Source organism: Nannospalax galili, unplaced genomic scaffold (assembly GCF_000622305.1).
Source record: "Nannospalax galili isolate Female #2095 unplaced genomic scaffold, S.galili_v1.0 scaffold1259, whole genome shotgun sequence".
Lineage (NCBI taxonomy): Eukaryota > Metazoa > Chordata > Mammalia > Rodentia > Spalacidae > Nannospalax > Nannospalax galili.
This window is the reverse complement of record NW_008343968.1, coordinates 631,183-642,828: the sequence shown is the minus strand read 5'-3', so window position 1 is coordinate 642,828 and position 11,646 is coordinate 631,183.

Genomic DNA, 11,646 nt, shown 5'->3' with positions numbered 1-11,646 from the left:
GCCTCTGCCTCCTGAGGGCTGGGATTAAAAGCGCAGGCCACCATACCAGCGTTAATACTTGCTTTCTTTAAAGAAAAATGTCACTAAGTATTTGATTAAGTAGTCACAGATATGAAGAGTGTTTTGATTCTATCAGTCACTCAGGTTGAATGGCTGCAGCTGTGAGTTAGGAGCTATTGAAATAATCCCATGGGAGATAGGATGGCTTAGGCTAGACAGCCACAATGGAGAGTAAAAATAAGAGGGAACGTGGTGCAGAGGATAGGGCAGGAATTAGTCCTCTCAGGGGAGTTGAGGAGACTCAGAAACCGCAGAGTGGTGACTGACCAGCATCTGCACCATTTGAAGTTTACTGTCAGTAAAATGGGAGTGCTGGGGGAGTGGTGGACATGTTTTCATTTCTGTGAGCTGCTTTGTTTTAACTATATTTATTTTGAGCTACTGATATTTTTTGTATTAGTTTGTGGGAGTTTTTCGTGTATTGGAAGAATTGGCCCTTTGCTTACCATAATTTTCAGAGACTTACTGTTGACTCTTTTTTCCAAATAGAATATTTTGTTTCATTATGTCATAAATGTGTCTAATTTTTTTTTAGTTCCCCACTGGTTGTTGTTGGTATACATAGACCTGTTAGCTTTTGTAGACTGAGTTTTCACATGCACCTTATAAAACTCTGTTTAATATTTACTCAGGTGTTACTGTTACATTTTTTTTCAAGGTTCAAAATTAAATTGTCTAAAAATAATTTTATCTGATCTTTTCTAAGTTTAAACTCTTTCCATTGCCTGATTCAACATTCATCAAATACTTTCTAAACATCTATGAACATAACCATAGGATTTATCTCTTTTTGTTATTTTTTAGGATTTAATAGAATTAGTGAAAAAAAACTAATTTTGTTTCATGTATTTGGAGAACTTTTGTTTGTCTGTTTAGAGTTTTTACTGAAAGCAGCTTTTTAAAATACTCTCTTGAAATTTTGAAGTTAACTCTGCAATTTCACTTGTCTCTTATTTTGCATATTTGTTTTTTGAGCAGTTTTCTTTAGGAATTTTTTTTTTTTTTTTTGCTTTGTGGGCCCTTTTAGCCATATCCCAAAGATTGTGGTTTCTAGGCTAATAATTCTCTCTTTTATCTTTTTTCTAATTGTACTTCAAATGTTTTTCAATGTTATTTTTCTGCTGTTTTGTAATTGCTTTGGAAAATTGGTATGTATTATCTTAAAATCTCAATTAATCTCAGTAAATCTCACACCTAGCAAACAGTGTGTTCATGTGAGAACCCTCTGGGCACATTGAACCTTACATGCATTTGTGTCAAATATTTTGTTTTGAATGTTGTGTTGCCTGCAAATTAGATTTTACATTATTTTTTCATCCAGTCAGTAGATTTACATGATTACTAAATTTTCATAATTGTTCCCTTGTCTCTAACCTTCATTCTGTTATTGCTTTCCTACTTGATAATGCAAAAGCTTTAAGCATAATGTAGTGACAGCTGTTAGTGGTAAGCCCTTTTACTTTGATCTCTCGGAGCCATGCTTTTATTTTAATGTCATTCTCTGACAATCGTCCTACACATTATGTGAAAATATCTTTCTGATTTCCTTTGTTTCTGCTGAGAAATCTTCCATCAATTGTCTTGTCATTCCTTCTAACAACGTTTGTATCTGCAAGTGATTCTTTCATACTATGAAATAATTTTGCAGTTTAATGGACTATAGTTGTGATTTTACATACTACACTTACGAATACTACCTTGCTTTACAATAGAGATCACCAGACTTAACTGGTAAGAGATGAGATAGTAAGCATACTAGACATTTCAAGACAAGGCCTCCCTCCCTGGCAGCCACTCAGTGCTGCTATTAGGGCACAAAAGCAGCTACAGATAACATGTGGATAGCTGAGTGTGGTGCAGTTTCTGCAAACTTTGCAGAAGCAGGTCTGATTTGGTCTGTGATCCATGTTTATCAGGGTCTTCTTTAGACAGTATCTCCTTAGGAGCTTTTCTAAGTAATGATTAAATTCATGTACTTTTTCTTCCTCTTCAATGTTAGCTGGTAGTAGTTTCCTTCTTGGATTTTTATCTTACTCTTGATTAATCTAAGTATCAGTAAATAGATGTACTTATATACCTTAAGTTATGCATTTGACTCCAACTATAAAGTGTTAAGAAATAGCACAATCAACTATTCCTTTCTCATGACATTTCTGCCTTATACAGACTTGTATAGTTTGTATATTGTTCTATCACATTAATCTGTAGAGATTGAGTGATTTGCTGAAGGTCACATACCCGGTAAGTGATAAATCCAAGAGGTGACCTTGAACAACCTGCTTTGCCTAGAGCTAGAGAGTATTCTCATTGCTGTAGCCCACCTGACTGCTATAACAAGACAAATCACATGGCTTGTCAATATATATATTTCATAGCTCTGGAAGCTGGAAAATCTACAGTCAAGATACACAGAAGACTCGAGTGTGGTGGGTTCAATTTCCAGTAGATTATGCCTTCGTATGGAGTCCTTACCAGCTGGAAGGGACAAACAAGCTACCTTTGCTTTTGTAAGGATGTTGTGAGGGTTCCACCCTCATGAAATAATCACCTCCCAAAGCCCTGCCTGTTGGATAGTATTGGAGATCAGGATTTCAACATAAGAATAGGGTTAAAAAGCTGCACATCCAGACCATAGTAGTCCCGTTTCTTCTAAAATTGTGATAATTTAGATACTGAAGCCTAACAGAGATTATGGGAATGAGAGGAGTCAAAGCATTCATGAATATACACGTGAAAATTACAAATAATATGGCAAATGAAACCCTGCACATACAGTTCAAAATTAGTATAGTTATAGTCTAGAAAAAAAATTTAAATCGCTAAAAATGTTTTTCATAACAAAAAAGGAGACATTATTAAAGTTAGTTTCTAAGCAAAGCACCTAAAAACATATGAAAAAAGATTTATTAAAATGAAAATGCCCTAAACACCCAGTGTTGTGTTTAATATTAGAAGCTGAAACTATCACTAGGATGGTTGTCATTACCATTTCCCTTTAGTATTGTTCTAAACGCTCAAGCCAGTATAGTTAGAAATAAAAGAAATACAGTAGCTATAGATAGCTAGGAAGGAGAAAATAAAGTTTGAGTCTGTGCTGTTGAAATTCCTTGGGGGTTGGGGGGTCGGGTGAACAATGACTGCCCCTCCTCCCTTCTCCCTTGGTCCCAACAACAAACAAGGTATGATTTTGCCAAACTGCAGTCAGTGAGTTTATTGGGCTTTCTTACAAAGCAGTGGGTGAGGGTTGCTTATAGGAATGTGGGTGCTCCCGGCCTAAGGCCACTCTGGAAAGTTTTCACCCCAGTATGATGGTGGCTTCCCCATAGCCTCACAAAATAGAAAGCCTCCCCTAGGCTTTCTTAGCCTATATACCCTTAGCCCCTCCCCCAGGCCATGTGTAGCTAGGACCAACTTGGTTGGTTGGGAGGTGTGGCTGGACTCTCAGGGGAGGGTCCCATGACTCTCCCTGCCCCTCCTTCTAAGGCATGAATAGTTAACAAGTTCAGCTGTGATGATCTTAGGCAAGAGGCTGAGCTTGGGAAGACTGTACCTGTCTCAGAGGACAGTCTCATACAACACTGCCACTACTTCATGCTTTGTAGGGAAATTTACAACTGGTTTTAATCAGTTCCAGTCTAGTTAAGATTTGGTTTTATGTCCTCATCTGTCCTAATTCCCTTTCTCCAGGACTGTTAAATGGCAGGCTGCTACCCATAGGTGAAAAGTCAAAGAACCTTCCAGTGTATAGCTGGCTCTCCTCTCTCCCCCTCCCCTCTTCCTCTCCTCTGCCTCTCCCTTCTACCCCTCACTCCTTTGTCTCTCTCTTCAGCCCCCTTTGTTCCTACCTCATTCCCTCTCCTCTACTCAGATCTAGTTTTGTTTGTCCTTTTGAGGGCAAGAAGTAGAAAAGAGAAAAACCCTAGGTATGCCTACAAGAACTTGCCCATTTAGGAATAAGGACTTTTTTTGAGCCTATGTATTTTTTAAATGGGCTCTTTTTGAAAAAAAACAATTATTTTCATTTTCATTTATGTGTCTGTGTTTGAATGGATGTATGCTGCATGCATACCAGTGCCCACAGAGGCCAGAGTGGGTGTTGGATCCCTTGTAGCTGAAGTTGCAGGCAGTTGTGAGCTGCCTAGTGTGGGTTCTGGGAACCGAACTCAGGTTCTCAGGAAGAACAGAGAAACTGCTGAGCCATCTCTCCACCCTCTGAATCTATATTTTTTGAATGAATAGCATCAGGAAACAGAAAAATGATAAACTGACTACGAGCTAAGGAAGCAGCTAGTTGTCTAGTTCGACTGAAGAGGAGCTTGGGTAAAAATGGTAGGACAGGAAACCCATGACGTCCATGAGATCGATCAGATGAAAGAAGGCCTTGACTGTCATTCGGGGTGCTGAGAATGATTTCACAAGAAATTGACAAAACAAATTATAAATTTGAGGAAGAGGAATATTATGTAAAGTATGTAACATAACCACCTTGCCAAGTGTCCTTAGCTTTCTTGTCTTTCCAATAACTTACCTCTTTTAAGATGTTTTAGGTCAAAATTTTCCCATGATATTTCAAATCAACAGATCATTTGTGTAAGGTTAAAATTATGCTTGACCATTATGGGGGGAAAATACACATACACATGACAAAAACAGCTCCAAAAACAATGTTTTTGCTTTTCTTAGGAAAGAACACAGCACCTTGAAGGTCTTTCATGAAGTTCCAACACTGTCTCAAATTACCGAAAAGGGGAAGAAAGTTTATTATCAAGTTTTCATGTCAAATGTTATTTAATGAATTACATTAACAGAAGAAACAAATAGTTCACATTAAAAAAAGCAAATAACCTTTATGTAATCCTCTCAGTATTTTTTTTAAACAATGCTAATTTTGATAATGGATCTAGCAGTGACCATTAATGACTAGCAAAACAAGCAGGTGAAAGTCTGGTGTGAAATTTTCCAATAGATGGCCAGACAACAATGGACTCACCACCCTTCACATCATGGACAGCCGGGTATGTCATGGACTTCCTTGTATACTGCAGTTGTGAAGAGACACAATGTCACCAACCAACCTAGTCTTATTCAAACCTAGTCTTCATCTGGTTAAGCCTCTAGATAAACTTTTTCAGAGTAACCATGAAGAACCACATCAAGACACCACAGGATATAATCAGCAGAATCCAGAACACAGAGAATTCTATGAGACAAAATTACTTATTTTCATGGACACCACCAAGAAAACATGACAAATGGGAAACATACTTAAAACATATAAAATGAATTTGATTTGTGGAAGTTTAGTCCAGATTCAAACAAACAAAACAACTTTAAAAAAGGAAAAATAATGTTCTAAAAAAGACAACTGGTGGAAATTAAATATTAACTAGATACTTGATGGCTTTAGGGAAATGTTACCTTTTTAGGTGAGATAATGTGATGTTTGTTTAAAATTAAAAGCTTCCAGGGCTGGAGAGAAGGCTCAGTGGTTAAGAGTACTGGCTGCTCTTGCAGGGGACCTGGGTTCTATTCCAAGCACTCACATGGCGGCTAACAATCATCCGTAACTCCAGTTCCAGGGAATCTGACCCCCTCTTCTGTCCTCCTCGGGCATTGCATGACACAGGTACACCTACCTACATGTAGGCAGTATACTCATAGACATAAAATAAAAACAATAAAATATGTCAAACAAAAAGCTTCCTAACCATGGGAAGACATGCACTAAAGATTTAGATTAAATCATACAATGTAGATTTGCTTTAAAATAACAGAATAAAGCAAGAGGCTTTAGAAGTAGGGAATGCATGAACAATAGGAACCATTGTGACCACACTGCTGGTGACAGCCTCTAATATTGATGGAGAGTCATCAGATTGTTCTAATTTTTTGTTTGTTTGAAATTTTCCATCTGAAAATAATGCAAGGTATCCCTGGAAAAAATCTAGAATGTGCACTAAAAATATCAAAGAGAATATAAAGCTTTTATTTTCCAAGACATCCCCATAATGTGCTACTAAGCCTTAGTTGTACTATGCTTGAGTCTTTCCCAAGGCAAATGCATCCACCATGTGTGGCATGAGCATGTAGGGTATTGCTATCTTTAGATCATTGGAAGTCATTTTCTGACAAGATTAAAGTAGTATCATTGTAGGATGGTCCATAATTCTACCTACAGTAATATCAAAAGTAACATTTATATGAGTAGCATCTAGTGATTAACCTCTTTGATAGTGTTTCATGGGTCTTTACTCTTACATTTGATTCTTTCTTCAAGTGTAATTATTGAGCAAGAGTATTTAAGTCTCTACATGTATTATCATGTTATTTCCATGATAAATGGCATCACTTCATAATGAGTTTATCTCTAATGCACTAATCTCTAAAGCACTAATCTCTTATTTCCTTGACTGCATTTAAAGGTAATGTTATTTAAATAATTTTTGTAGTACCCAGTCTTCCGATAAATTAATTTGAGCTTTCTTCATGTGAGCCCTGTTTCAAAGATTATTTCTAGATATATTATAAATAGAAACGTTTGAAAAGCATAGTTTTAGTTTCTGAGTTTATGAACATAGGATTGCAGTCTGTATCTTGTATCCAATTAACTCATTGGATGTTTGTTAATTCTGAACTACTTATCTTGCACTTTCTTTTTCCAGTTTTTGGAATTGCCTCAAAGCAGTGGTGTGTAATTCAATGAAGCGACCATGGGACATGTAGACACCATGGTCACTCCAGTGACCATGTGGCACTTAGGCAGCATGGCTAGCCCAAAGAAGCAAGAGTTATTTGTTAAGTACAACCATCTGAAGTCATTTCAGTAGAGCCAGAATTGATTTTGAGTGAAAATCTAGAATATTCTCATGGGGGAAATCCAAATCTTGGATTTTTTTTTTTTTTTAGCAAATTCAAAGGCCTGGAGAGCTTGAGTTTTGAGCACTCCCACTGGCTGCTTGGTGCCAGGATATTGAGAAAGACTCCCACAGGACTCCCTGTAGCTAAATTGTGCAACTCTGTATGAAAGGAGAGAAAAAGGAGAACATGTACTTCTTCTGTGCCTCCCTCAGAAGAATTCCTCTGGGGAAATGGTGAGGGAACAGGAAAGAATAAGGGCATGTGGACCTAACTCTTGATAAGCCCTCGCAAACGCTGAAAGAATGGCAGAGTAGCTCCCTGAGGACTAAATGGCATCTCTGATCAGTCTGGCTGAGCCATCTCTCCAGCCATCTGTACCCTGAATTTAAAGGAATGGTAAAAACAAAATACCATGAAGAATAATGAGAGACAGACAGAAAAATCTGACTACTTGTTGCTCTGACTCTAGCCACCCGTTAACCCTACAGTTCCTCCAAAACACAGGCATCTTACTTTGCTTTTCTCTGAAAGATTCTTTTCCTTAACAACTAGACTATATCCTCTCTATAGGTTGTATGAATAGGTTGAGTATACTGTAATTAATAGAAATAAAGAATACAGTGTCCCACAGTGCATCCCTTCAGATCAACAAAAGGAAAGAGATGATAGATCTGTCAAAGGGGAGAGGCCAAAATAAGAACAAAAGCTTAAAATAATCTCCCCCTCCTCCCCCTTCTCCCCCTTCCCCTCCTCCTCTTCCCCCCCCCTCTTCCTCTCCCATTTCTGCTCCTCCTAACCCCCACCTCCTTTGCTGTCTTTTTTTTTTCTTTAGATCAACTCTCCATTTTGGAACTCCAGTGTGCTTAGTTGAGTGAGACATTCTCTCACTGCTAAGAATGGATTTCCCTCCTGAGATGCTAAGCTCCACTGAAACATGGAGGATGAAATGGTTGTGAATAAACTAATTAGACCTGCCAGTAGGGGAAGAAATTAATGTGGACGAGGATAGGAAGGTGTGTGATGAAAGACTCAGTACCTTAGACTCCCAGAGCACAGCGTTTCTCTTAACAAAAGACAACTGAGTGAGCAGATTAGAAAGCTTTTGAGTTGGGTTATAAAATGTGGGTTTTATTGGTCTTTTTCCTAAACATAACTAAGGGGATTTGCTGGCCTCCAAGAATCTTCTTATTCATAATTTCTATAACTTGCTTCCTCTGGGTAATCATCATCTTCTCCCCCACCCTCGGATTTCAGCCATGTGATTTGGGTGGGAACCATCATCCTCTTATTCAACTCCACCCACTCAACTTTGGTGGCTACAAAAGCTAAATCACTAGACTCCATCTGGACCAGTCATACAATCCACATGGGTTGTGCCAGAGGTTTCCACATGATACAGAACAAATCTACTTAATGCCTATCCATTGACTACTCAAACTGAGGTTACAGATTTAATAGCACTTTCTGGTTAACAAGTTGTATGGGTATATAACCAGACCTTTAGGTAACAGGGATGTTACTTGGCTCACTCCAAATTTGGTGCCTATTGAGGCTACAGACTCAACTTCCCTTGAAGGTTTTTGTCTAGATAATAAGTATTGATAAGTGCTGTTGAGAATGTTAATTTCACGTTATGTATTTATTGGAAGCACCCTTTGAGGTTTGAAGTGAGAAAAGTCATCAGAAGCAGAAGATTGCTCAGTCTGGTATCCTTGATCAGGGAGCAATTAACCTAGCAGCTCCTTTGCAGCTGGGTGTACAGCATGGCAGTCCAGGTGCTTTGAACACTCCACAGTTTCCAAGGGAACAGCTCCAGCTGCAGGTAGCCACCCAATCTGCTGCTAAAGCCACATCTGTTCAGGAGGCCATTCCTTCAGTCAAGGCCCCTCTAAACAGCCACACTGGCTCCAGGAGACATCACTTTGGCCTTTAAATCCTAGGACTCTAAATGACCTTATACCCGTCCGATTTCTATTCTTACTCAGGACGGGATGGGAACACCTTGAGGCTAAATGAGGCTTGTAGTTGGTGGAAACAGAAGCATGCACAAATGAGGCCATGATTAGTTGAACTAAAAGCTGTGCACAAGCATGCAATGCCTCTCTTCTTGCTATATGAATAGTGTTTTTTGCTCTTTGGGGGTCAGTCTAGGAGACTTCTCCTGTGTAATGCTTCTCCCCATCTTGCAACATTGGGCCCAATATAGGTTTTGCCTTAAAAAACTTTTTTTTTTTTGACAGGTCTCCTTACAGCCCCAGCTAGTCAGTTAGTGTAGAACTTGGTATGTAGACCGGGTTAGCCTCAATCTCACAGAGCTCTGCCTCCCAAATGCTGGGATTAAAGCCTTGCCCCACCACATCACCACAGCCATTTGCTACTTATGGGAAGAGCAGAGATCATGAGTCCCCGTCACTGGAAGAGCTCTTGAGAACCACCAAGGGATAAAATCTGTGAGCTCTCACCTCAGAATCTCAGGAGCTTGTAGCACAAGCTGCTGGGAACAGGATCAGTGGCACTCAAAGCTGCTGATCTGAGCATCTGCTGTAAATCACTGGCCTTGAGAAGTCTGACACCATAAATTTCTAGCTGTGATGACTTAGAGCCATAAGCAAGCCTGAGTTTGACACCCTAGCCCTGGCACTCAAGGACCCAGGGCTTCCAACACTGAGAAGGCTTCCTTTTGTTTAATCATAAATTCCATGCAAATAGAGCAAAATGATTCTCACCTGGCCATTTGTGAAACCATAGCTAAACATCAAATTATTGACAGCAAATGACAAGTGCGCTAGTACCGCTTATCTGTGGGAAACATGTTCTGTGATACCAAGTGACTGTATGAAAACTTGCATCGGACCAATCCCTGTATCTCCTATCTGTGTGTTCAGTGCTAGACAGGAGAAGAGATTAAGCACCAGTAGCTGTAATAAAACAACTATAAGAATATCCTGTAATAAGTGTTGTTTTCGTTGAAAGGAAGGACTTTATGGCTCTTGTTGACATATCCAAATTGCCAACATCACCCTTTTTACACTTTAGGGGTAGTTTTTAGGTAAAATAAGAGGCATGTGAACACAAACACTGTAAGACTATGACAGACAATCTGTGTCCATGGTTTCTAAGTGACTAAGGAGCAAATACTGTATACAGTTTGAGAGTGCAAGGCAAATGCATGCTTGTGCTAGGCAGAAAGAAACATGGATGCATAACATTCATTATGCTACTTAGAGTGGCACATAATTTAAAACATATGAATTGTTTATCTCTGGAATTTTCCATTTCATATTTTCAGACCATGGGTGAACACAAGTAATGGAAACCACAGAAAGTAAAACTGTGGATATACATGCACACGCCCTTTCTTCCAAGCCAGTCACTCAATTCTACTTTTCCCTATCTCTTAGGAGGAGATCTAAGCTTTGCTTAAAATTCACTTAAATTGTATACAATTGGGTATAGCATAAAATAATTTTGAATATACAGAATGAATGAACCATAAAGAAAATTATCGGTTCACTCTGTGTGCTATACACAACTAAGATTTGAAAAAGAAGAACTTTTATTAAGGGGTGCTAAAGCATTAAAATCACCTGATAAATAGGAATGATCCATATTTCTTAAGACAGAAGATAGTTTAAACACTGTAATCTTTCCCAAGAAGAGGGTCCTGCTTAAGCAGACAGTTTTAGGAAACAAGACAGATTCGTGGTTTTCAGGAACCTTGTGTTATACTACTCAAAAGCTGCCACTACTATATATTTATTTTATGCAATTTGCAAATGGTCTCACTTCTGTTAATTAAAAAGTATTTATCGTGGAAATTTCAGTCTTCTAAACAAAAACAGTTTAGTAGGATAAGCCTCAAGGACAGAAAGTACATGATTATCTCATTGGATGCAGAAAAGGCCTTTAAAAAAGTCCTACATCTTTTCATCAAAAAAGTCATGGATAATCTAGGAATGCAGGGACATATCCCAATAAAATAAAGGCACTATGCAGCAAGCACACAGCCACAATCCTACTAAGCAAAGAAAAACTCAAAACATTTCTACTAAAATCAGGAAGGAGATAGGGATGTCCACTCTCTTTATTCTTGCTCAATATAGTGCTTGAAATTTTAGCTGGAACAATAAGACAAATAAAGGAAATAAAGGAAATATAAATTGAAAAGAAGTCAAAGTCAATAGGGAATGGGTACAAAGGTGATTAAGATTATTTAAGATGTTCTGTATGAAATACACAAAATTTCAATAAAGAATTTACAAAAAAGTCAAAATATCCGTACTTATTTGCAGATGATATGATCTGATAAAACATTCAGCAAAGTAGCAAGATACAAGATTAACACACAATAATCAGTCGACTTCATATATACCAATAACAAACATATTGAGAAAGAAACCAGGGAAACTATCCCATTCACAATAACCTATATAGATATGAATAAATCTAACCAAGAAAGTAAAAGACTTGTATCATAAAAACTTAAGACATTGAAAAAGAAATTGAATTTCATGTGCATGGACCAATGGGGTCTTATTGACCCTATGAAAAGGACTATCCTACCAAAAGTAATCTACAGATTCAATGTAATGCTCATTAAAATTCCAACACAATTCTTCACAGAAATTGAAAAAAAAATCTCAAATTTCATATGGAAACACACACAACCAAACAAATATAAACAAACAAACAACAAACGACATTGCAAATAATCCTGACCAATAAAAG